We start from the raw sequence: 26,336 nt of genomic DNA, 5'->3' as shown, positions 1-26,336 counted from the left end.
CAGAGTCACCAGCTCCCTCAACATTCAAACCACTACTGATTTTTAACCGTGCCCAACTTAGGTCTCTGGCTCCACTGTCTCTACTATTTCCCCTGACCTCCAACCCCGCCATCTACATCTCTGAAGTGGCGTCAGCACAATCTACACTTGTTCCTGTGTTCCTGTGGCTCAGTCCCATCAGTTTATCCCCTGATGTGTGTCCGGCAAGGTCTCCTGCTCTGTCCACATTCCCATAACCAGTAGTGGGAATGAGGACAGAGCTGGCGAACTTGCCGGACAAACATCAGGGGATCAACTGACGGGACTGAGCACCAGTAACACAGGAACAAGTGTAGATTGTGCTGACGCCACTTCAGAGATGTAGCTGGCGGGGTTGGAGGCCAGGGTAAATAGTAGAGACAGTGGAGCCAGAGGCCTAAGTGGAGCATGGTTAGAATCAGTAGTAGTCCACAACCTCCATAAAAACCGCTGCCCATTGGCCTCTGCATGCGGCATGCGTAATCCTGGGCTCCAACAGCGTCAGTTGGTGTTCAGAAGTGCCGTCTCCACAGAGCCAAACACATTCGTTCAAGTGTTAGTGGGGTTCAGCACTGCCAGCTGTTCCCCTGCTGTGGAGATGGCAAGTCTCCTGCTGCCTTCACCTGCCAAAATCCAGTAGGCCCCAGCCTGCTCCTCGCCTAATCCTGGGCTCCAACAGCGTCAGTTGGTGTTCAGAAGTGTCGTCTCCACAGAGCCAAACACATTCGTTCAAGTGTTAGTGGGGTTCAGCACTGCCAGCTGTTCCCCTGCTGTGGAGATGGCAAGTCTCCTGCTGCCTTCACCTGCCAAAATCCAGTAGGCCCCAGCCTGCTCCTCGCCTAATCCTGGGCTCCAACAGCGTCAGTTGGTGTTCAGAAGTGTCGTCTCCACAGAGCCAAACACATTCGTTCAAGTGTTAGTGGGGTTCAGCACTGCCAGCTGTTCCCCTGCTGTGGAGATGGCAAGTCTCCTGCTGCCTTCACCTGCCAAAATCCAGTAGGCCCCAGCCTGCTCCTCGCCTAATCCTGGGCTCCAACAGCGTCAGTTGGTGTTCAGAAGTGTCGTCTCCACAGAGCCAAACACATTCGTTCAAGTGTTAGTGGGGTTCAGCACTGCCAGCTGTTCCCCTGCTGTGGAGATGGCAAGTCTCCTGCTGCCTTCACCTGCCAAAATCCAGTAGGCCCCAGCCTGCTCCTCGCCTAATCCTGGGCTCCAACAGCGTCAGTTGGTGTTCAGAAGTGTCGTCTCCACAGAGCCAAACACATTCGTTCAAGTGTTAGTGGGGTTCATCATTGCCAGCTGATCCCCTGCTGTGGAGATGGCAGTCTCTCCTGCTGTCTCCGCATTACAAAGACAGTAGGCCTCTGCCTACACCCTCCTATTTCCTGGGCTTCAACACAGCCAGTTGTAGCTCGGAAGTGCCGTCCACACGGAAAGAGATACTTGCTCCCGTGTCTCAGTGGGGTTCAGTAACGTCAGCTGATCCCCTGCTGTGTGGATGGCAGTCTCTCCTGCTGTCACCTCATTCAAAATACAGTAGGCCTCTGCCTACACCCTCCTATTTCCTGGGCTTCAACACAGCCAGTTGTAGTTCGGAAGTGCCGTCCACACGGAAAGAGACACTTGCTCCCGTGTCTCAGTGGGGTTCAGTAACGTCAGCTGATCCCCTGCTGTGTGGATGGCAGTCTCTCCTGCTGTCACCTCATTCAAAATACAGTAGGCCTCTGCCTACACCCTCCTATTTCCTGGGCTTCAACACAGCCAGTTGTAGTTCGGAAGTGCCGTCCACACGGAAAGAGACACTTGCTCCCGTGTCTCAGTGGGGTTCAGTAACATCAGCTGATCCCCTGCTTTGTGGATGGCAGTCTCTCCTGCTGTCACCTCATTCAAAATACAGTAGGCCTCTGCCTACACCCTCCTATTTCCTGGGCTTCAACACAGCCAGTTGTAGTTCGGAAGTGCCGTCCACACGGAAAGAGACACTTGCTCCCGTGTCTCAGTGGGGTTCAGTAACGTCAGCTGATCCCCTGCTGTGTGGATGGCAGTCTCTCCTGCTGTCACCTCATTCAAAATACAGTAGGCCTCTGCCTACACCCTCCTATTTCCTGGGCTTCAACACAGCCAGTTGTAGCTCGGAAGTGCCGTCCACACGGAAAGAGACACTTGCTCCCGTGTCTCAGTGGGGTTCAGTAACGTCAGCTGATCCCCTGCTTTGTGGATGGCAGTCTCTCCTGCTGTCACCTCATTCAAAATACAGTAGGCCTCTGCCTACACCCTCCTATTTCCTGGGCTTCAACACAGCCAGTTGTAGTTCGGAAGTGCCGTCCACACGGAAAGAGACACTTGCTCCCGTGTCTCAGTGGGGTTCAGTAACGTCAGCTGATCCGCTGCTGTGTGGATGGCAGTCTCTCCTGCTGTCACCTCATTCAAAATACAGTAGGCCTCTGCCTACACCCTCCTATTTCCTGGGCTTCAACACAGCCAGTTGTAGCTCGGAAGTGCCGTCCACACGGAAAGAGATACTTGCTCCCGTGTCTCAGTGGGGTTCAGTAATGTCAGCTGATCCCCTGCTGTGTGGATGGCAGTCTCTCCTGCTGTCACCTCATTCAAAATACAGTAGGCCTCTGCCTACACCCTCCTATTTCCTGGGCTTCAACACAGCCAGTTGTAGCTCGGAAGTGCCGTCCACACGGAAAGAGACACTTGCTCCCGTGTCTCAGTGGGGTTCAGTAACGTCAGCTGATCCCCTGCTTTGTGGATGGCAGTCTCTCCTGCTGTCACCTCATTCAAAATACAGTAGGCCTCTGCCTACACCCTCCTATTTCCTGGGCTTCAACACAGCCAGTTGTAGTTCGGAAGTGCCGTCCACACGGAAAGAGACACTTGCTCCCGTGTCTCAGTGGGGTTCAGTAACGTCAGCTGATCCCCTGCTGTGTGGATGGCAGTCTCTCCTGCTGTCACCTCATTCAAAATACAGTAGGCCTCTGCCTACACCCTCCTATTTCCTGGGCTTCAACACAGCCAGTTGTAGCTCGGAAGTGCCGTCCACACGGAAAGAGATACTTGCTCCCGTGTCTCAGTGGGGTTCAGTAATGTCAGCTGATCCCCTGCTGTGTGGATGGCAGTCTCTCCTGCTGTCACCTCATTCAAAATACAGTAGGCCTCTGCCTACACCCTCCTATTTCCTGGGCTTCAACACAGCCAGTTGTAGTTCGGAAGTGCCGTCCACACGGAAAGAGACACTTGCTCCCGTGTCTCAGTGGGGTTCAGTAACGTCAGCTGATCCCCTGCTGTGTGGATGGCAGTCTCTCCTGCTGTCACCTCATTCAAAATACAGTAGGCCTCTGCCTACACCCTCCTATTTCCTGGGCTTCAACACAGCCAGTTGTAGCTCGGAAGTGCCGTCCACACGGAAAGAGATACTTGCTCCCGTGTCTCAGTGGGGTTCAGTAACGTCAGCTGATCCCCTGCTGTGTGGATGGCAGTCTCTCCTGCTGTCACCTCATTCAAAATACAGTAGGCCTCTGCCTACACCCTCCTATTTCCTGGGCTTCAACACAGCCAGTTGTAGCTCGGAAGTGCCGTCCACACGGAAAGAGACACTTGCTCCCGTGTCTCAGTGGGGTTCAGTAACGTCAGCTGATCCCCTGCTTTGTGGATGGCAGTCTCTCCTGCTGTCACCTCATTCAAAATACAGTAGGCCTCTGCCTACACCCTCCTATTTCCTGGGCTTCAACACAGCCAGTTGTAGCTCGGAAGTGCCGTCCACACGGAAAGAGATACTTGCTCCCGTGTCTCAGTGGGTTTCAGTAATGTCAGCTGATCCCCTGCTGTGTGGATGGCAGTCTCTCCTGCTGTCACCTCATTCAAAATACAGTAGGCCTCTGCCTACACCCTCCTATTTCCTGGGCTTCAACACAGCCAGTTGTAGTTCGGAAGTGCCGTCCACACGGAAAGAGACACTTGCTCCCGTGTCTCAGTGGGGTTCAGTAACGTCAGCTGATCCCCTGCTGTGTAGATGGCAAAGTCTCCTGCTGCCTACACAGTCATACCACTACTGATTTTTAACCGTGCTCCAATTAGGCCTGTGGCTCCACTGTCTCTCGTATTTCCCCTGTCCTCCAACCCTGCCAGTTACAGCTCCGAAGTGGCGTCTGCACAATCCACACTTGTTCCTGTGTTACAGGTGTTCAGTCCGGTCAGTTAATCCCCTGATGTGTGTCCGGCAATGTCGCCTGCTCTGTCCACATTCCCATTATGGGAATGTGGACAGAGCAGGCGACATTGCCGGACACACATCAGGGGATTAACTGACCGGACTCTGAACACCTGCAACACAGGAACAAGTGTGGATTGTGCAGACGCCACTTCGGAGCTGTAACTGGCGGGGTTGGAGGACAGGGGAAATACGAAAATCAGTGAAGCCACAGGCCTAAGTGGAGCTTGGTTCAAATTAGTAGTCTACAACCGATCTTAAAATTTCTTCAATGCAGCCTCAGCCTGCTCCGTGCTTGTCCCTGGGCTTCAACACAGCCAGTTGTTGCTCGGAAGTGCCGTCTTCACAGAGTAAAACACTAGCTCCTGTGTTTGTGGGGTTCAGTAACGTCAGCTGTTCCCCTGCTGTTTTGATGGCAATCTGTCCTGCTGCCTCCCAATTGACAGCACATCAGGCCTCAGCCTGCTAAGTGCTTGTCCTGGGCTCCAACATCGCCAGTTGCTGCTCATAACTGACTTTGGCACGGGTACTCCCTCCTGCCCAGCTTGGTTCCAGCCCTGCCTGCTGTTTCCGGGAAGTGTCAATGTCAGTTTGCCACCCCAAGTTGCCATGTCGTGTTGCGGTTGGGTTAGCCGAGGCTAGGGTGCCAGCAGTTTAGGTGCTTCCTATGTGGACTGCGGGTTCTGGTAAGAAAGGCTTGTTCCATAGTGCCAGTAGGACAAGCCAGTGGCGTAGCAACTGTTTGTGGCGCCCGGGGCGGTCGAAAAATTTGCCGCCCCTTTGGTCGATGATAATCCGGAAGCATCAGGAGAGCCCACACTACACTCAAAGATCTAATTTTTAGTCTGCTACTAACTCTGCTGTTATTATTTCTACATTTCTAGACTTTCATCTTCTTGCAGTTCTCTCTCTATATATATATGTATGTATTAGCTTGATGATGCTGGATGAAGACCTAATGGCTTTTTTTAATAATAATTTTTAATAATGTGACAGAAAAAAACAGAAAATATATGGGGAGGAGATGTACGAGGACACGTATATGGGGGGATGTACGAGGACACGTATAGGGGGAGATGTACGAGGACACGTATATATGGATATGGGGGATGTACGAGGACACGTATAGGGGGATGTACGAGGACACGTATATATGGGGGGATGTACGAGAACACTTATATGGGGGATGATTATTGTATTAGGACACCTGTGGTGTGATGTCTATGTGGCATGTGACAGCTGTCTGTGGCTTCTCCCGTACAGATGTTGGTGGTGCATTCTCCGGTAATGGCCGCGGTGCACCCAGCAGCCTCTCCCACAAATCGCCCCCATACCATGCTCCCCAGTATCCCACCTCACCCCGTGCAGTACTGTCCTACCCTTTTCCTCTCGCTCCCAGCCGGGGCAGCAGCACCGCCATATTCTTTCCTCCTCCCGGGAGCATCAATAGGGCGGAGCCTCTGCAGCTGCTACGGTGCCAGGACGGAACAGAAAACCTAGGAAAGCAGAGCTGCTGCTGTGCTGACACATGCGCAGAGTGTACACACACAGGTGTATACACACACACAGACACACACACACAGGCATACACACACACATAGGTGTATATACACACACACACAGGTGTATACACACACACACGTGTATACACACACACACAGACACACACACACAGGCATACACAAACACAGGCATACACACACTCATAGGTGTATATACACACACAGGTGTATACACACACACAGGCATACACAAACACAGGCATACACACACACATATGTGTATATACACAGACACACACACAGGCGTACACACACACAGGTGTATACACACACACACAGACACACACACACAGGCATACACACACACATAGGTGTATATACACAGACACACACACACAGGCGTACACACACACACAGGTGTATACACACACACAGACACAGACACACACACAGGCATACACACACACACACATAGGTGTATATACACACACAGACACACACACACACAGGTGTATACACACACACAGACACACACACACAGGCATACACAAACACAGGTGTACACACACATAGGTGGATACACACACAGGCGTACACACACACAGGTGTATACATACACACACATAGGTGGATACACACACACAGGTGTACACACACACACATAGGTGTACATACACACACATAGGTGGATACACACAAACAGGTGTACACACACACACATAGGTGTACATACACACACATAGGTGGATACACACACACGGGCGTACACACACACACACAGGTGTATACACACACACACAGGCATACACAAACACAGGCATACACACACACATAGGTGTATATACACAGACACACACACAGGCGTACACACACACACACAGACACACACACACAGGCATACACAAATACAGGTGTACACACACATAGGTGGATACACACACACAGGTGTACACACACACACACACACAGACACACACAGGTGTACACACACATAGGTGGATACACACACAGGTGTACACACACACACAGGTGTATACATACACACACAGACATACACACACACACAGGTGTACATACACACACACACACACAGGTGTACATACACACACACACACACAGGTGTACATACACACACACACACACACACACACAGATGTACATACACACACACACACATAAGTGTACATACACACACACACAGTGTGGCTGCATGCACAGATCCTTTCGCTGCTGCACATGGTGAGACACAGGCAGCGGTGTTGGTGGCACATAACTGCACACAATGGAGGCAGACACACACCCAGCGCAGCCTGTGATGAGGATGACAGCTGCCTGCACACAGGGCCGCCGGGGGCAGCCGCAGACCACCTTACCCCAGCCCCGCACTCACCAGCTCACTGCTTGGCTCTTCCTAACATGGCTCCTTGTGTGCATCACATTCCTGGCAGTCGCGACCATCCCACCATGACAGTCCTCCAGTGCAGCGGGGCTGACGTCAGCACTGCCTCTGCCCAGCGCAGCGCTGCTCACTGAGGGTCCAGGCGGAGAGGAGGGAGAAGCTGCTAGGTAGCAGGGGTACAGAGACTCCCGATAGGCGGAGGAGAAGGATGGAGGAAGGGTGGGAAGAGGCTGCATTACATTACCCCCTCACTGCACAGCCCCGCAGGCCGAAATGTACAGTCAGTGAGTCCAGGCTCCGCGCTTCTCCCACAGAGGAGAGGAATTGCTTCTGCTGCCGCGCCGCCCCCACACACGTGCCGCCTGGGGCGGACCGCCCCCCCCCGCCCCCCCCACGCTACGCCACTGGGACAAGCACCCCCTGTAGGACTGTGTGATTCGGTAACTGCGGCCAGCTTGCGGCATGCCAACTTTGCTTTTCTGGGGTAACTTCTGATACCCCTCCGGGTTCCAGCACCGTCAGCTGGTTCTCGTCAGAGCCTTTGGCCTAGGTGCCTCCATCTCGGTATCCGAGTTCCGGCAACGTCTGCTGGTCCTTGGTAGTGCTTTGTAGCACAGGTACCTCCTGCTTAGTAACCGGGTTCCAGCACCGTCAGCTGGTCCTCGGTTGTGCCATTGGCTCTTATTCCTTCTGCTGCCCCTCCGGGTGCCAGCACTGTCAGCTGGTCCTCGCTATTTCCATTTGCTCTTGCAGCTTATGCTACCCCTCCGGGTTCCTGCACCGTCAGCTGGTTCTCGTCAGAGCCTTTGGCCTAGGTGCCTCCATCTCGGTATCCGAGTTCCGGCAACGTCTGCTGGTCCTTGGTAGTGCTTTGTAGCACAGGTACCTCCTGCTTAGTAACCAGGTTCCAGCACCGTCAGCTGGTCCTTGGTTGTGCCATTGGCTCTTATTCCTTCTGCTGCCCCTCCGGGTGCCAGCACTGTCAGCTGGTCCTCGCTATTTCCATTTGCTCTTGCAGCTTATGCTACCCCTCCGGGTTCCAGCACCGTCAGCTGGTTCTCGTCAGAGCCTTTGGCCTAGGTGCCTCCATCTCGGTATCCGAGTTCCGGCAACGTCTGCTGGTCCTTGGTAGTGCTTTGTAGCACAGGTACCTCCTGCTTAGTAACCGGGTTCCAGCACCGTCAGCTGGTCCTCGGTAGTGCCATTGGCTCTTGTTCCTTCTGCTGCCCCTCCCGGTGCCAGTACCGTCAGCTGGTTCAAGAGGACAAAGAACAGGAAGACAACCACCAAGATGCAGAACAACAAGAGAGAGAAGACAAAGAAGCATAAAAAAAACAAAGCAGAAGAACATTAAGCATAAGACTAATACTCTGAGCAAATGATATTATCTTATTTATAAGCAGAAGAAGACTAAGCAGTGTATGGGGGTGAGTCCGTTCCTCCTCGTGGTGCCCCTGGAAAAGGCCTGCTGCTGCAGGCCAAACTGAACGCGGACAAATCCTGTTGTAAATCTTTTGTGACAGGCAGAACGGAAGGTGTAAACTTCTAACTTTTCCAGATAACAACTACAGGAATGCCTGACACAAACAAGAATATGATGAAGAAGAATAGGAAGAAGATGAAGAAGTTGAATATGTAGAATAATAATTGTTGAATAAGAAGAATATGAAGAATGTAAGAAAAGGAAGAAGAAGAAGAAGAATGTAAAAAAAGGAAGTAGAAGAATTTAAAAAAGGAAGAAGAAGAAGAATGTAAAAAAAGGAATAAGAAGAAGAATGTAAAAAAAGGAAGAAGAAGAATGTAAAAAAAGGAAGTAGAAGAATGTAAAAAAAGGAGGAAGAAGAAGAAGAAGAATGTAAAAAAAGGAATAAGAAGAAGAAGAAGGTAAAAAAAAGGAAGAAGAATAAGAAAGAAGAAGAAAGAAGAAGAAGACATACATGTCTGGCAAAATATAAATGAGGCTAACATAGTCAATATCTTTGTAACTCCTAACATCTTTAAAAAAAAAGTTTAATTCCTGCTATTCCATTTGATTGGGCTAAACCTCTATGGCTTTAATGTCTCCTCCACCTCCCACAATACATTCTACATTATTCTTAGTTGTTTTTCTTCATGTAGAATTAACCTACAAGGAAAGAAAGGGTTTTTTTTAATTCCGATATTTTGGCCCCATTGACTTGCATTGGTTCCCGGTATCGGAATCGGCGATACCGATACTTTTTTTTAAGATCGGCCGATCCATTCCGATCCGATATTTTCAAGTATCAGCTGGTATCGCTCATCTCTAGTGATGACCCCATGAGCGGCTACATGAATTTCTGAGGTAATATTAATGCCATACATGATGTAGGAGCCAGCTATAATGTGAAGTGATAAACCCCAGTATTATACTTCCCTGTGTGCTGTCTTCTCCAATTCATCTGGGGAAAGAAAGAGGTTACCCCTTCACTACCAAGGGTGGTTTGCACGTTAACTCCCGGGCCAATTTTTACAATTCTGACCACTGTCCCTTTATGGGGTAATAACTCTGAAATGCTTCCATGGATCCCAGTGATTCTGACATTGTTTTCTCGTGCCATATTGTATTTCATGTTAGTGGTAAAATTTCATTCAAATAACTTGCGTTTATTTGTGAAAAAAATGGAAATTTGGCAAAAAATTTTAAAATTTCGCAATTTTCCAAATTTGAATTTTTATGCCCTTAAATTACAGAGATACGGCACACAAAAAACTTAATAAATAACATTTCCCACATGTTTACTTTACATCAGCACAATTTTGGAACCAAAATTTTTTTTTGTTAGTAAGTTATAAGGGTTAAAATTTGACCAGCGATTTCTAATTTTTGCAACACCATTTTATTTTTACGGACCACATCACATTTGAAGCCACTTTGAGGGGTCTATATGATAGAAAATACCCAAAAGTGACACCATTCTAAAAACTGCATCCCGTAAGGTGCTCAAAACCACATTCAAGAAGTTTATTAACCCTTCAGGTGCGTCACAGGAATTTTTTTGAATATTTAAAAAAAATGAACATTTAACTTTTTTTCACAAAAAAAATACTTCAGGTTCAATTTTTTTTATTTTACCAAGAGTAACAGGAGGAATTGGATGCAAATGTCATTGTGCAGTTTGTCCTGAGTACACCGATACCTGATATGTGGGGGACCACTGTTTCGGCGCATGGCAGAGCTCAGAATGGAAGGAGCGCCGTTTAACTTTTTCAATGCAAAATTGGCTGGAATTCAGATCGGACGCCATGTCACGTTTGGAGAGCCCCTGATGTACCTAAACAGTGGAAACCCCCCACAAGTGACCCCATTTTTGAAACTAGACCCCACAAGGAACTTATCTAGATATGTGGTGAGAACTTTGAACCCACAAGGGCTTCACAGAAGTTTATAACGTACAGCGGTACAATTAAAAAATCATATTTTTTTCACAAAAATGATCTTTTCTCCCCCAATTTTTATTTTCCCATGGGTAACAGGACCCTAAAAGTTATTGTGCAATTTGTCCTGAGTACGCTGATACCCCATATGTGGGTGTAAACGACTATTTTGGCGCATGGCAGAGCTCAGAAGGGAAGCAGCGCCCTTTGACTTTTTTGACTGGAATTGAGATCGGACACCATGTCGCGATTGGAAAACCCCTGATGTACCAAAACAGTGGAAACCCCCCACAAATGACACCATTATGGAAACTAGACCCCCCCAAGGAACTTATCTAGATGTGTGGTGAGAACTTTGAACCCCCAAGGGCTTCACAGAAGTTTATAAGGTACAGCCGTACAATTAAAAAATCATATTTTTTCCACAAAAATGATCTTTTCACCCTCAATTCTTATTTTTCCAAGGGTAACAGGACCCTAAAAGTTATTGTGCAATTTGTCCTGAGTACGCTGACACCCCACATATGGGGGTAAACCACTATTTGGGCGCATGGCAGAACTCGGAAGGGAAGCAGCACCATTTGATGTTTTTGGCTGGAATTGAGATCGGACACCATGTCGCGTTTGGAAAGCCCCTGATGTACCAAAACAGTGAAAACCCCCCACAAATGACACGATTTTGGAAACTAGACCCCCCAAGGAACTTATCTAGATGTGTGGTGAGCACTTTGAACCCCCCCAGTGCTTCACAGAAGTTTATAATGCCCGGGCGTGAAAATAAAAAAAATCGTATTTTTTCCCACAAACATGATCTTTTAGTCACCAAGTTTTTTATTTTCCCAAGGGTACCAGGAGAAATTGGACCCCAAAAATTGTTGTCCAGTTTGTCCTGAGTACGCTGATGCCTCATATGTGGGAGAAAACTACTGTATGGGCACGCGTGGGGGCTCAGAAGGGAAGTAGTGACGTTTTGGAATGCAGACTTTGATGGAATGGTCTGCGGGTGTCATGTTGCCTTTGGAGAGCCCCTGATGTACCTAATCAGTGAAAACCCCCCACATATGACCCCATTTTGGAAACTAGACCCCCTAAGGAACTTATCTAGATGTGTGGTGAGCACTTTGAACCCCCCAGTGCTTCACAGAAGTTTATAACGACCGGGTGTGAAAATAAAAAAAATCATATTTTTTCAACAAACATGATCTTTTAGTCCCCAATTTTTTTATTTTCCCAAGGGTAGCAGGAGAAATTGGATCCCAAAAGTTGTTGTCCAATTTGTCCTGAGTACGATGATACTGCATATGTGGGAGAAAACTACTGTATGGGCACATGTCGGGGCACGGAAGGGAACTAGTGACGTTTTGGAATGCAGACTTTGATGGAATGGTCTGCGGGTGTCATATGCGTTTGGAGAGCCCCTGATGTACCAAAACTATTGAAACTCCCCACAAGTGACCCCATTTTGGAAACTAGACCCCCCACGAAACTTATCTAGATGTGTGGTGAGCACTTTGAACCCCAAAGTGCTTCACAGAAGTTTACAACGCCCAGGCGTGAAAATAAAAAAAATCATTTTTTTCCACAAAAATGATATTTTTGCCCCCAATTTTTTATTTTCCTAAAGGTAACAGGAGAAATTGGACCCCAAAAGTTGTTTTGCAATTTGTCCTGAGTAGGCTGATACCCTATATGTGGGAGTAAAACACTGTTTGGGCGCATGGCAGAGCTTGGAAGGGAAGGAGCACCATTTGGCTTTTTCAACGCAGAATTGGCTGGAATTGAGATCAGACGCCATGTTGCATTTGGAGAGTACCTGATGTGCTCAAACAGTGGAAACCCCCCAATTACAACTCCAACCCTAACTCCAACACACCCCTAACCCTAATCTCAGCCGTAACCCTAGCCCTAACCCTAACCCTAGCCCTAACCCTAATGGGAAAATGGAAATAAATATATTTTCTTTTAATTTTATTATTTTTCCCTAACTAAGGGGGTGATAACGGGGGGTTTGATTTACTTTTTATGGCGTTTTTTATATTTGGCAGCTGTCACACGCATAAAGACGCTTTTTAATGTAAAAATAGTTTTTGCATCACCACATATTGAAGTGTGTGATTGGGTGCAATGTGTGTACAGTATGTGATTGTATGGGTAGAGTGTGTGAACAGTGTGTGATTGTATGGGTGCGGCGTGTGTACAGTATGTGATTGTTTGTGAGCAGTGTGTGCACAGTCTGTGATGGTATGGGATCAGTGTGTGTACAGTATGTGATTGTATGGGTGCAGTGTGTGTACAGTATGTGATTGTATGGGTGAAGTGTGTATACAGTATGTGATTGCATGTGTACAGTATGTGATTGGGTGCACTGTGTGAACAGCATGTGATTGTATGTGAGCAGTGTGTCTACTGTATGTGATGGTATGGGAGCAGTGTGTGCACAGTATATGATTGTATGGGTGCCGTATATACAGTATGTGATTGTATGGGTAGAGTGTGTGTGAACAGTGTGTGATTGTATGGGTGCAGTGTGACTGAACAGTATGATTGTATGAGAGCAGTGTTTGTACAGTATGTGATTGTATGTGAGCAGTGTGTATAGTGTGTGATTGTATGGGAGCAATGTGTGTACAGTATGTGATTGTACGGGTGCAGTGTGTGTACAGTATGTGATTGTATGGGTGCAGTGTGCGTACAGTATGTGATGGTAAGGGTGCAATGTGTGTACAGTATATAATTGTATGGGTACAGTGTCTGTACAGTTTGTGATTGTATGGGTAGAGTGTGAACAGTGTGTGATTGTATGGGTGCGGTGTGTGTACAGTATGTGATTGTATGTGAGCAGTGTGTGCACAGTATGTGATGGTATGGGAGCAGTGTGTGTACAGTATGTGATTGTATGGGTGCAGTGTGTGTACAGTATGTGATTGTATGGGTGAAGTGTGTGTACAGTATGTGATTTCATGTGTGCAGTGACAGTATGTGATTTCATGTGTGCAGTGTGCACAGTATGTGATTGGGTGCACTGTGTGAACAGCATGTGATTGTATGTGATCAGTGTGTCTACAGTATGTGATGGTATGGGAGCAGTGTGTGTACAGTATATGATTGTATGGATGCAGTATGTACAGTATGTGATTGTATGGTTGCAGTGTGTACAGTATGTGATTACATTTGTGCAGTGTGTGCAGTGTGTGATTGGTGTGCAGTGTGTGTACAGTATGTGATTGTATGGGTGCAGTATGTGTGAACAGTGTGTGATTGTATGGGTGCAGTGTGTGTACAGTATGTGATTGTATGGGTGCCGTGTGTACAGTATGTGATTGTATTTGTGCAGTGTGTACAGTGTGTGATTGGGTGCAGTGTGTGTACAGTATGTGATTGTATGGGTAGAGTGTGTGAACAGTGGGTGATTGTATGGGTGCAGTGTGTGTACAGTATGTGATTGCAAGGGTGCAGTGTGTGCATAGTATCTGATTGTATGGGTGCCGTGTGTACAGTATGTGATTGTATGGGTGCAGTGTGTACAGTGTGTGATTGTATTTGTGCAGTGTGTACAGTATGTGATTGGGTGCACTGTGTGAACAGTATGTGATTGTATGGGAGCAGTGTGTGTACAGTATGTGATTGTATGGGTGCAGTGTGTGTAGAGTATGTGATTGTATGTGTGCCGTGTGTACATTATGTGATTGTATGAGTGCAGTGTGTACAGTGTGTGATTGTATGGGAGCAGTGTGTGTAAACAGTATGTGATTATAAGGGTGTAGTGTGTGCACAGTATATGATTGTATGGGAGCAGTTTGTGTACAGTATGTGATTGTATGGGTGCAGTGTGTGTACAGTATGTGATTGGTTGCAGTGTGTATACAGTGTGTGATTGGGTGCAATGTGTGTACAGTGTGTGATTGTATGTGAGCAGAGTGTGTACAGTATGTGATTGTATGGGTAGAGTGTGTGAACAGTGGGTGATTGTATGGGTGCAGTGTGTGTACAGTATATGATTGCTTGTGAGCAGTGTGTGTACAGTATGTGATGGTATGGATACAATATGTGTACAGTATGTGATTGTATGGGTGCAGTGTGTGTACAGTATGTGATTGTATGGGTGCAGTGTGTGTACAGTATGTGATTGTATGGGTGCAGTGTGTGTACAGTATGTGATTGCATGTGTGCAGTGTGTACAGTATGTGATTGGGTTCACTGTGTGAACAGTATGTGATTGTATGTGAGCAGTGTGTGTACAGTATGTGATTGTATGTGTGCCGTGTGTACAGTATGTGATTGTACGGGTGCAGTCTGTACAGTGTGTGATTGTATGGGTGCAGTGTGTACAGTATGTGATTGTATGGGAGCAGTGTGTGTACAGCGTGTGATTGTATGGGTGCAGTGTGTGTACAGTATGTGATTGTATGGGTGTAGTGTGTGTGCAGTATGTGATAATGTGGGAGCAGTGTGTTTACAGTATGTGATTGTATGGGAGCAGTGTGTGTATAGTATATGATTGTATGGGTGTAGTGTGTGTACAGTATATGATTGTGAGGGAGCAGTGTGTGTACAGTATGTGATTGTATGGGTGCAGTGTGTACAGTATGTGATTGGTTGCAGTGTGTGTACAGTGTGTGATTGTATGTGAGCAGTGTGTGTACAGTATGTGATCGTATGGGTAGAGTGTCTGGGAACAGTGTGATTGTATGGGTGCAATGTGTGTGAACAGTGTTTGGTTGTAAGGGTGCAGTGTGTGTACAATGTGTGATTGTATGTGTGCAGTGTGTGTACAGTATGTGATTGTATGTCAGCAGTGTGTGTACAGTGTGTGATTGTATGGAAGCAGTGTGTGTACAGTATGTGATTGTATGGGTGCAGTGTGTGTACAGTATGTGATTGTATGGGTGCACTGTGTGTACAGTATGTGATTGTATGGGTGCATACAGTATGTGATTGTAAGGGTGCAGTGTGTGCACAGTAGTTGATTGTATTTGTGCAGTGTGTACAGTGTGTGATTGTATTTGTGCAGTGTGTACAGTATGTGATTGGGTGCACTGTGTGAACAGTATGTGATTGTATGTGAGCAGTGTGTGTACAGTATGTGATTGTATGGGTGCAGTGTCTGTAGAGTATGTGATTGTATGTGTGCCGTGTGTACATTGTTATTGTATGAGTGCAGTGTGTACAGTGTGTGATTGTATGGGAGCAGTGTGTGTAAACAGTATGTGATTGTAAGGGTGTAGTGTGTACAGTATATGATTGTATGGGAGCAGTTTGTGTACAGTATGTGATTGTATGGGTGCAGTGTGTACAGTATGTGATTGTATGGGTGCAGTGCGTGTACAGTATGTGATTGGTTGCAGTGTGTGTACAGTGTGTGATTGGGTGCAATGTGTGTACAGTGTGTGATTGTATGTGAGCAGAGTGTGTTCAGTATGTGATTGTATGGGTAGAGTGTGTGAACAGTGGGTGATTGTATGGGTGCAGTGTGTGTACAGTATGTGATTGCTTGTGAGCAGTGTGTGTACAGTATGTGATGGTATGGATGCAATATGTGTACAGTATGTGATTGGGTTCACTGTGTGAACAGTATGTGATTGTATGTGAGCAGTGTGTGTACAGTATGTGATTGCATGTGTGCCGTGTGTACAGTATGTGATTGTATAGGTGCAGTGTGTACAGTGTGTGATTGTATGGGTGCAGTGTGTACATTATGTGATTGTGTGGGAGCAGTGTGTGTACAGCGTGTGATTCTATGGGTGCAGTGTGTGTACAGTATGTGATTGTATGGGTGTAGTGTGTGTGCAGTATGTGATAATGTGAGAGCAGTGTATTTACAGTTTGTGATTGTGTGGGAGCAGTGTGTGTACAGTATATGATTGTATAGATGTAGTGTGTGTACAGTATATGATTGTAAGGGAGCAGTGTGTGTACAGTATGTGATTGTATGGGTGCAGTGTGTGTACAGTGTGTGATTGTATGTGAGCAGTGTGTGTACAGTATGTGATTGCATGGGTAGAGTGTCTGGGAACAGTGTGATTTTATGGGTGCAATGTGTGTGAACAGTGTTTGGTTGTAAGGGTGCAGTGTGTCTACAATGTGTGATTGTATGTGTGCAGTGTGTGTACAGTATGTGATTGTATGTCAGCAGTGTGTGTACAGTGTGTGATTGTATGGAAGCAGTGTGTGTACAGTGTGTGATTGTATGGGTGCAGAGTGTGTACAATGTGTGATTGTATGTGTGCAGTGTGTGTACAGTATGTGATTGTATGTCAGCAGTGTGTGTACAGTGTGTGATTGTATGGAAGCAGTGTGTGTGTACAGTATGTGATTGTATGGGTGCAATGTGTGTACAGTATGTGATTGTATGGGTGCAGTGTGTGTGCAGTTTGTGATTGTATTGGTGCCATGTGTACTGTATGTGATTGTATGTGTGCAGTACGTGATTGGGTGCACTGTATGAAAAGTATGAGATTGTATGGGTGCAGTGTGTGTTCAGCGTGTGATTGGGTGCAGTGTCTGTACAGTGTGTGATTTTATGGATGCAGTGTGTGTACAGTATGTGATTGTATGGGTGCAGTGTGTGTACAATGTGTGATTACAAGGGTGCAGTGTGTTTACAGCATGTGATTGTATGGATGCAGTGTGTGTATAATATGTGATTGTATGGCTGCAGTGTCTGTACAGTATGTGACTATAGGTGCAGTGTGTGTACAGTATTTGATTGTATGGGAGCAGTGGGTTTACAGTGTGTGATTGTATGGGAGCAGTGTGTATACAGTGTGTGATTGCATGGGAGCAGTGTGTGTACAGTATATCATTGTATGGGTGCAGTGTGAGTACAATATGTGATTATATTGAAGCACTGTGTGTACAATGTGTGATTGTATGGGTGCAGTGTGTACAGTATTTGATTTTATTGGAGCAATGTGTACAGTATGTGATTGTATGGATGCAGTTGTGTGTACAGTATGTAATTGTATTGGTGCAGTCTGTGTACAGAGTATGATTGTATGTGTGCAGTGTGTACAGTATTTGATCGTATGGGAGCAGTGTGTGTACAGTGTGTGATTGTATGGGAGCAGTGTGTGTACAGTATTCGATTGTATGGGTGCAGTGTGTGTTCAGTATGTGATTATATTGGAACAGTGTGTACAGTATGTGATTGTATTGGTGCAGTTTGTGTACAATGTGTGGTTATATGGGTGCAGTGTGTTTACAGCATGTGATTGTACACACACTGCACCCATATAATCACACATTGTACACACACTGCGCCCATACAATGTGTGATTGTTGGGTGCAGTGTCTGTACAGCATGTGATTGTATGGGCGCAGTGAGTGTACAATGTGTGATTGTATTTTAGCAGTGTGTGTACAGTATGTCACTATATCTGAGCATTGTGTAAAGTATTTGATTTTATGGGTGGAGTGTGTACAGTATGAGTTTGTATAGGTGCAGTGTGTGAACTGTATGTGATTGTATGGGTGTAGTGTGTGTGCAGTATGTGATTATATGGGAGCAGTGTGTACAGTATGTGATTGTATGGGAGCAGTGTGTGTACAGTTTGTACAGTTTGTGATTGTATGGGTGTAGTGTGTGTACAGTATTTGATTGTATGGGAGCAGTGTGTGTACAGTATGTGACTGTATGGGTGCAGTGTGGAGGCCCGGACAGGCCATCTGCCCAAGTGGGCAAATGTACATTAGGCCGCCGTACTGAACTGTACGGAGGGCAGATAGACCCGGTTTTTGGCCACCATCAGTGTCACACTGGCCAGGCATCAGGAAGTTTTTCTTTGGGCAGAGTTTGCACTCTGCTCTGTCCCCAGCAACTTCTACTACACACTGCTGGGTTTCATCTTCTGCTCTTCAGGATCTGGGTGAGTCCCGATATGGAGCATTTATGACTGCATTTACAGCATTCAGCCTCCTATCATGCATATACAGCACTCGGCCTCCTATCCTGTATATACAGCACTCAGCCTCCTATCATGTATATACAGCACTCAGCCTCCTATCATGTATATACAGAACTCAGCCTCCTATCATGTATATACAGCACTTAGCCTCCTATCATGTATATGCAGCACTCAGCCTCCTATCATGTATATACAGCACTCAGCCTCCTGTCATGTATATATACAGCCCTCAGCCTCTTATCATGTATATACAGCACTCAGCCTCCTATCATGTATATACAGCACTCAGCCTCCTATCCTGTATATACAGCACTGAGCCTCCTATCATGTATATACAGCACTCGGCCTCCTATCATGTATATACAGCACTCAGCCTCCTATCATGTATATACAGAACTCAGCCTCCTATCATGTATATACAGCACTTAGCCTCCTATCATGTATATACAGCACTCAGCCTCCTATCATGTATACACAGCACTCAGCCTCCTGTCATGTATATATACAGCCCTCAGCCTCTTATCATGTATATACAGCACTCAGCCTCCTATCATGTATATACAGCACTCGGCCTCCTATCCTGTATATACAGCACTGAGCCTCCTATCATGTATATACAGCACTCGGCCTCCTATCATGTATATACAGCACTCAGCCTCTTATCATGTATATAGAGAACTCAGCCTCCTATCATGTATATACAGCACTTAGCCTCCTATCATGTATATGCAGCACTCAGCCTCCTATCATGTATATATACAGCCCTCAGCCTCTTATCATGTATATACAGCACTCAGCCTCCTATTATGTATATACAGCGTTTAGCCTCCTATCATGTATATACAGCACTCAGCCTCCTATCATGTATATACAGCACTCGGCCTCGTATCATGTATATACAGCACTCAGCCTCCTATCATGTATATACAGCCCTCAGCCTCCTACCATGTATATACAGCACTCAGCCTCCTATCATGTATATACAGCACTCAGCCTCCTATCATGTATATACAGCACTTAGCCTCCTATCATGTATATACAGCACTCAGCCTCCTATCATGTATATACAGCGCTTAGCCTCCTATCATGTATATACAGCACTCAGCCTCCTATCATGTATATACAGCACTCAGTCTCCTATCATGTATATACAGCACTCAGCCTCCTATCATGTATATACAGCACTTAGCCTCCTATCATGTATATATACAGCCCTCAGCCTCCTACCATGTATATTCAGCACTCAGCCTCCTATCATGTATATACAGCACTCAGCCTGCTATCATGTATATACAGCGCTTAGCCTCCTATCATGTATATACAGCACTCAGCCTCCTATCATGTATATACAGCACTTAGCCTCCTATCATGTATATATACAGCCCTCAGCCTCCTACCATGTATATCCAGCACTCAGCCTCCTATCATGTATATACAGCACTCAGCCTGCTATCATGTATATACAGCACTCAGCCTCCTATCATGTATATACAGCACTCAGCCTCCTATCATGTATATACAGCACTCAGCCTCCTATCATGTACTGTATATACAGCACTCATCCTCCTATCATGTATATGTAGCACTCAGCCTCCTATCATGTATATACAGCACTCAGCCTCCTATCATGTATATACAGCACTCAGCCTCCTATCATGTACTGTATATACAGCACTCATCCTCCTATCATGTATATGTAGCACTCAGCCTCCTATCATGTATATACAGCACTCAGCCTCCTATCATGTATATACAGCACTCAGCCTCCTATCATGTATATACAGCACTCAGCCTCCTATCATGTATATACAGCACTCAGCCTCCTATCATGTATATACAGCACTCAGCCTCCTATCATGTATGTACAGCACTTACATCAGACTCTGTGGTTTGGGGGGTTTATTGCTGTCACTAATAAATGATTGCAGTGCAGTTCTCTATTTCCGGCTCTGGTTACATCTGTTATTATACAGGAGCCACATCGCAGAGCCGAATCCTCTGCCCCACAGACACCACTGACTCCTGATGGGCGACACTGAGGGCAGAGGGGCTTGATGGATTCTCCAGAGTTTCCATCATTATGGGAGGAATAATCGCTGCAGGTAGAGCTGATTTCTCCCCACAAATATGGATGGAATTGGGGCGGAGGCTCGGATATAGGTGAGAATGGAGTCTGCACTGATGTCTCATGGGAAATATAGAATTAGGAATATAAACTTACCAGTAGTAGTAGTCCCGAGTTGTATTAGATGTGGTCAGATTATTAGCAGCATCGTCCATTCTGAGGAGTTACCTACAGTAATAATAATACAACAGACCATGTAATCACCGTATCTGGGCAGTAGGATCTTGTGGTAAAGGAGCTCTCCAGCCATTGTTTCCTCATTGTCCTCCTGTTAGTTATCAGTAATGTGTGTAGCGAGTGTATTACATTACTGACCAGTCACTGTATTTTGCCATTTCCAGCTTTCTTTGCCTCGTTCTGTGTCTCATAGTAAAACACTGAAAAGTGACCTCCGGCCACAGAGAAGTGGAGTGGATCTGGAGTAGACCGGAGCAGCGCTGGAAACGGCAGATGACGATGGCTGGTAAGTAATGGAATTCACTCTCTACACACATTACTGATCACTAACGGGGGGACAATAAGCACATCGGGGGCTCCTGTAATCACACGTGGCTCCAGCTTACACTATGGGGGGATTTATATAAAGCCGGCTGGAGTAAGATGAGCTGCACGCTGTATAGTTATAGTTCATGGGAACAGGATCCAAAAATATTGGTGCTGGGAAAGCGCAGGAAATGTGTGGAATATTAATATTTTCTTATTTTATATGGGGGGCAGGGACAATTTACCACAAATCGACCAATATCATGTGCAGCAAACAGGTCTCCAAGGAAAGGAACCGGTTATTAAAAAGTTGTACCCCACCACTGATAAAGACATCACTATCTGCTGTGGAATGACTTCTTACAGATTTATCATTATCACTCATCACACGAGACATAACACCCAAACCAATCAGGGCAATATCTTCTGGAGATGCCTCATGGGAATCTGTCAGCACAATCCTCTCCCCAACTGTGTATATGGTCGTGTTCCTCTGTGACAATACTGAGAAGACACAACACGACCATATACACAGATTGTGGGCTGGGAGAATTGTGCCGACAGATTCCCTATAAGAAAGAAAATTACTGTTATAATAAACTGCTGATCTATATAAAAAATATGATGAAAGATAGATAATAGATGATAGATAATAGATTGATAATAGACGATAGATAGTTGATAGACAATAGATGATAGATACTTAGATAATAATAGATTAATACTTAGACAATAGATAGATAATAGTTAGATAGATAATAGATAAAACATGAAAGAAAGAAAAAAAGCAGCACAGAAAGAGATTGTTGGGTGCAAAAGCCTCCCAGGCATGTACCAAACCTTGTAGATACATAGAAAAAAATGAAGGCAGCACACCAGTAGATAAAGAGTCACATGCAGTTTATTGGCCCATATAGAAATATAGAAAGATAGGCAGATAATAGATAGATGATAGATAAGATGATAGCTAATAGATTGAAGATAGACATCAGATTAATGATAGATAGAAAGATAATAGATAGATTGTAGATGGATGATAGACAATAGATAGATAACAGATAGATAGATAGATAGATAGATAATTACCTTCCTTTCTTCTCCACCAGGATCCCTTCCCTTTGGTCAGTGAGTGCAGCGGATCCTCTGCCCAAAACCAGCATTACTGCTGTATATACTGTATATATATATATATACTCTTCTCCGCCCCAATCCATCAGTCCATCAGACACTTCTGATAAGAGCAAACAGTTATAAATTACAGAATAATTGTTTTTTATATAATTTATTTAGTTGTTATTGAAGCATCAGCATATATTAGTTTATACATATTTTATACATATAATTATTAATGCTTTTTCTTGACTCTCATACAATTATTTGCTCTTTCAGTCCATTATGAGAAAAGTGTAATACAGATATTTTTATCGTTGAATTTAAAGTGAACTTTCCACCAAATTTTTCATCTTGAGCTGGACACACAATGTAATAGCGACTGCGACTACAACATGTTCTTTTTTTACCTCTTCGTCGTGGAGATACTAGCAATCAAATTATTTGGCACCTAATGAGTAAACTTTTGTTAAGCCCCAGTGGTTGTTATCAATAGATTTCACTTCTTCTTTCTATTTGATGCTGATCAATCATAAGCAGGCAGCACTTGAGCAAATCATCAAGATCTTCTGCTGGCAGCTCCCTTTGTAATTGCCATCATTGACGTTCCAGATGTGCTCAATGGGAAATAAGTCCCAAGAAGGAGCAAGATAAAACTGGACTCATTGTTGAAGAAGTTAAACCCCATTCCAGACTCCATTGTCTATTTCAGCCTCTGGTCTCCATTTGTAAACCACGTGAGCAATGTACTGAAGAGGACAACACGAGTGAATGGCACACAGGTCCTATTGCTGTGATTATGTTGTGGGGTGACATAATGTGCGATATCACTCTGCACTATGGTGGGATTTTTATTCATAAAAAGACGGTGGAATTTTTATTCATAAAAAGACGCTGGAATAAGCTCCTCCATATGCTTCTTAATAAATTAGTGGCATCTCTGGCCTTCTTTCTATGATTTAGAGGGGGTGGTTAGGCTTTCTTATGCTAGTGAAAAAAAATCAGATATCTTATCTATTAATCTATCACCCTGCCTGTCTATTTATCTCTATCTGTTTATCTATCTATCTGTATATCTAACTATCTATCTGGTAGGCGCAAGGCCTTAGGTAGTGTTCAGTTTGGGTCCAAACACTTGCAGATTTTATTGATTTCCACATGTTGCACAGCACCAAAACCAACTGATAAACATAAATCACAAGTCAGTAACTAAACAGAACAGACCCTGGCTACTCCTACATGGCTGAGTTAGCCCCAGCCCAGTCCAACATACAAATATGGTTCACAGCAACCACTGACACTTGTGGTTCTCTGCACACGGCCTCTGCACTCTTCTCAGAGAGGGATTCTGGCCTGTTTCTCTCTTCAATTCCAAGACACATCCAGTTTGGTCAGCTTCCCAGATCTGACTGACCAAGGAGAGCAGATAACTTGGTTATATCCAGGACTAGCCAGGTGATCTATTTAGGACTTATAGACCTAGGATTTAGCACTAGCCAAACTGGTTTTGCTACACAATCATTCAATTCAAAGAAGTTTTATTTAAAGAACAAAATATGGAGACACAAGAGTAAGTGGGTGTTCTTGTCATTAGCATGGCTGTCTTTGGAAAGACTGAACAGGCTGGGGCTCATCCCACTGAATGCCAGTACTCTTTCCTCGTGGGAAGAGTATTACTCAGACAACACAGGTTGTCTGTACAGCATATAGTACATTACTAGGAAGGATACAATATGATGCAAGTGACAGTTTCACCCTCCCACTGGCTTTCCAGTGATTACAACCTCTGCGACTAGGAAGCTGACCGAGCACAGTGAGGTATGTGGCCAGGTGACTGGAATGTCCCAATCTGGGTTCTCCAAACAAATTTGTGGGCTCAGTGTTGGGCAGTGGAGCAGTTTTGTAATCCACCAGCTGGAGCCATGGTCCCAAGGCTGAAGTCCTGTGGAATCACTCTGGTGACAGAAGATTTCCCCTTTTATATTCCACAGCTACAATTTCTGGGAATTTGGTGTAAGGGTGTGACATAGGATTACCACCTCACTCTGCTCCCCTAATGGTTCTTAATGTGTAACTGGGTACATATGTTAGTTACTGTAATGTTGTTAATACTTGGTGGTACTGCTACATGTAAAATATGTATTACTCCGCATAGTCAATGGTACTGCCACACTCTTTTCAGTGTTACCATTTTATGTACAGTATTGCATATGTGTTATGATCAGTAGAGTTGAGCGAAACGGGTCGAAAAAATTCAAAAGTCGCCGACTTTTGGCAAAGTCGGGTTTCATGAAACGAAACCCGACCCTAGGATGAGGTCGGCCACGAGGTCGGCGACTTACGCGCCAAAGTCGCGTTTCAAAAGTTTGTTTTGCGCTCTTTTTCAGCCAATCAGGATCCACGGACACTGTGGGCAACGTGATGACCTAGGCACGGGTCACCACCATCTTTCAGAAGGGCATGCAAGTGATTGGCTTGCTTTGGTGGGCGTCACAGGGGGTATAAAAGGGCGTGCACGCCGACCGCCATCTTACTTCTGCCGATCTTAGTATAGGGAGAGGTTGCTGCTGATTCTGTAGGGAGAGCGTTAGGCAGGGAAGAAGACAAAAAAACTGCTTCTGCTGCTAGCGATTTGGCCTGCACAACACACAAGTCACTGTGTGTGCAGTGCAAGGGGAGGCTATATTGTGGTGTATCAGTGGTGTTGGTTGTTGGGCTGCCTTTTAAGGCTTCCTGACACGCTGGCATTGCTGTTTACCCACTGCTCCGCAAACTGCTTTTTTAAAAGCAATCCAATCTCCCTTATCCTCTAGTCACTTTTGTCACAGCTGTGCCATCGAGCCTGTCACATAGCGCTCAGATATCAGTGGGCCTCACACAATCCACAAGTGTCCAGTGTCCAAAAGTGTGCGCAGAGATTCAAAATCTCCATTATCCTCTCGTCACTTTGGTCACAGGCAGCTGTGCCATCGAGCGTGTCACATAGCGCTCAGATATCAGTGGGCCTCACACAATCCACAAGTGTCCAGTGTCCAAAAGTGTGCGCAGAGATTCAAAATCTCCATTATCCTCTCGTCACTTTGGTCACAGGCAGCTGTGCCATCGAGCCTGTCACATAGCGCTCAGATATCAGTGGGCCTCACACAATCCACAAGTGTCCAGTGTCCAAAAGTGTGCGCAGAGATTCAAAATCTCCATTATTCTCTCGTCACTTTGGTCACAGGCAGCTGTGCCATCGAGCGTGTCACATAGCGCTCAGATATCAGTGGGCCTCACACAATCCACAAGTGTCCAGTGTCCAAAAGTGTGCGCAGAGATTCAAAATCTCCATTATCCTCTCGTCACTTTGGTCACAGCTGTGCCATCGAGCCTGTCACATAGCGCTCAGATATCAGTGGGCCTCACACAATCCACAAGTGTCCAGTGTCCAAAAGTGTGCGCAGAGATTCAAAATCTCCATTATCCTCTCGTCACTTTGGTCACAGCTGTGCCATCGAGCCTGTCACATAGAGCTCAGATATCAGTGGACCTCACACAATCCACAAGTGTCCAGTGTCCAAAAGTGTGCGCAGAGATTCAAAATCTCCATTATCCTCTCGTCACTTTTGTCACAGGCAGCTGTGCCATCGAGCGTGTCACATAGCGCTCAGATATCAGTGGGCCTCACACAATCCACAAGTGTCCAGTGTCCAAAAGTTTGCGCAGAGATTCAAAATCTCCATTATCCTCTCGTCACTTTGGTCACAGGCAGCTGTGCCATCGAGCGTGTCGCATAGCGCTCAGATATCAGTGGGCCTCACACAATCCACAAGTGTCCAGTGTCCAAAAGTGTGCGCAGAGATTCAAAATCTCCATTATCCTCTCGTCACTTTGGTCACAGCTGTGCCATCGAGCCTGTCACATAGCGCTCAGATATCAGTGGGCCTCACACAATCCACAAGTGTCCAGTGTCCAAAAGTGTGCGCAGAGATTCAAAATCTCCATTATCCTCTCGTCACTTTGGTCACAGGCAGCTGTGCCATCGAGCGTGTCACATAGCGCTCAGATATCAGTGGGCCTCACACAATCCACAAGTGTCCAGTGTCCAAAAGTGTGCGCAGAGATTCAAAATCTCCATTATCCTCTCGTCACTTTTGTCACAGGCAGCTGTGCCATCGAGCGTGTCACATAGCGCTCAGATATC

The sequence above is a fragment of the Dendrobates tinctorius genome, unplaced genomic scaffold, assembly GCF_039654945.1.
Source record: "Dendrobates tinctorius isolate UK_male_01 unplaced genomic scaffold, ASM3965494v1 ptg000164l, whole genome shotgun sequence".
NCBI lineage: Eukaryota > Metazoa > Chordata > Amphibia > Anura > Dendrobatidae > Dendrobates > Dendrobates tinctorius.
Note: the sequence above shows the minus strand (reverse complement) of the source record.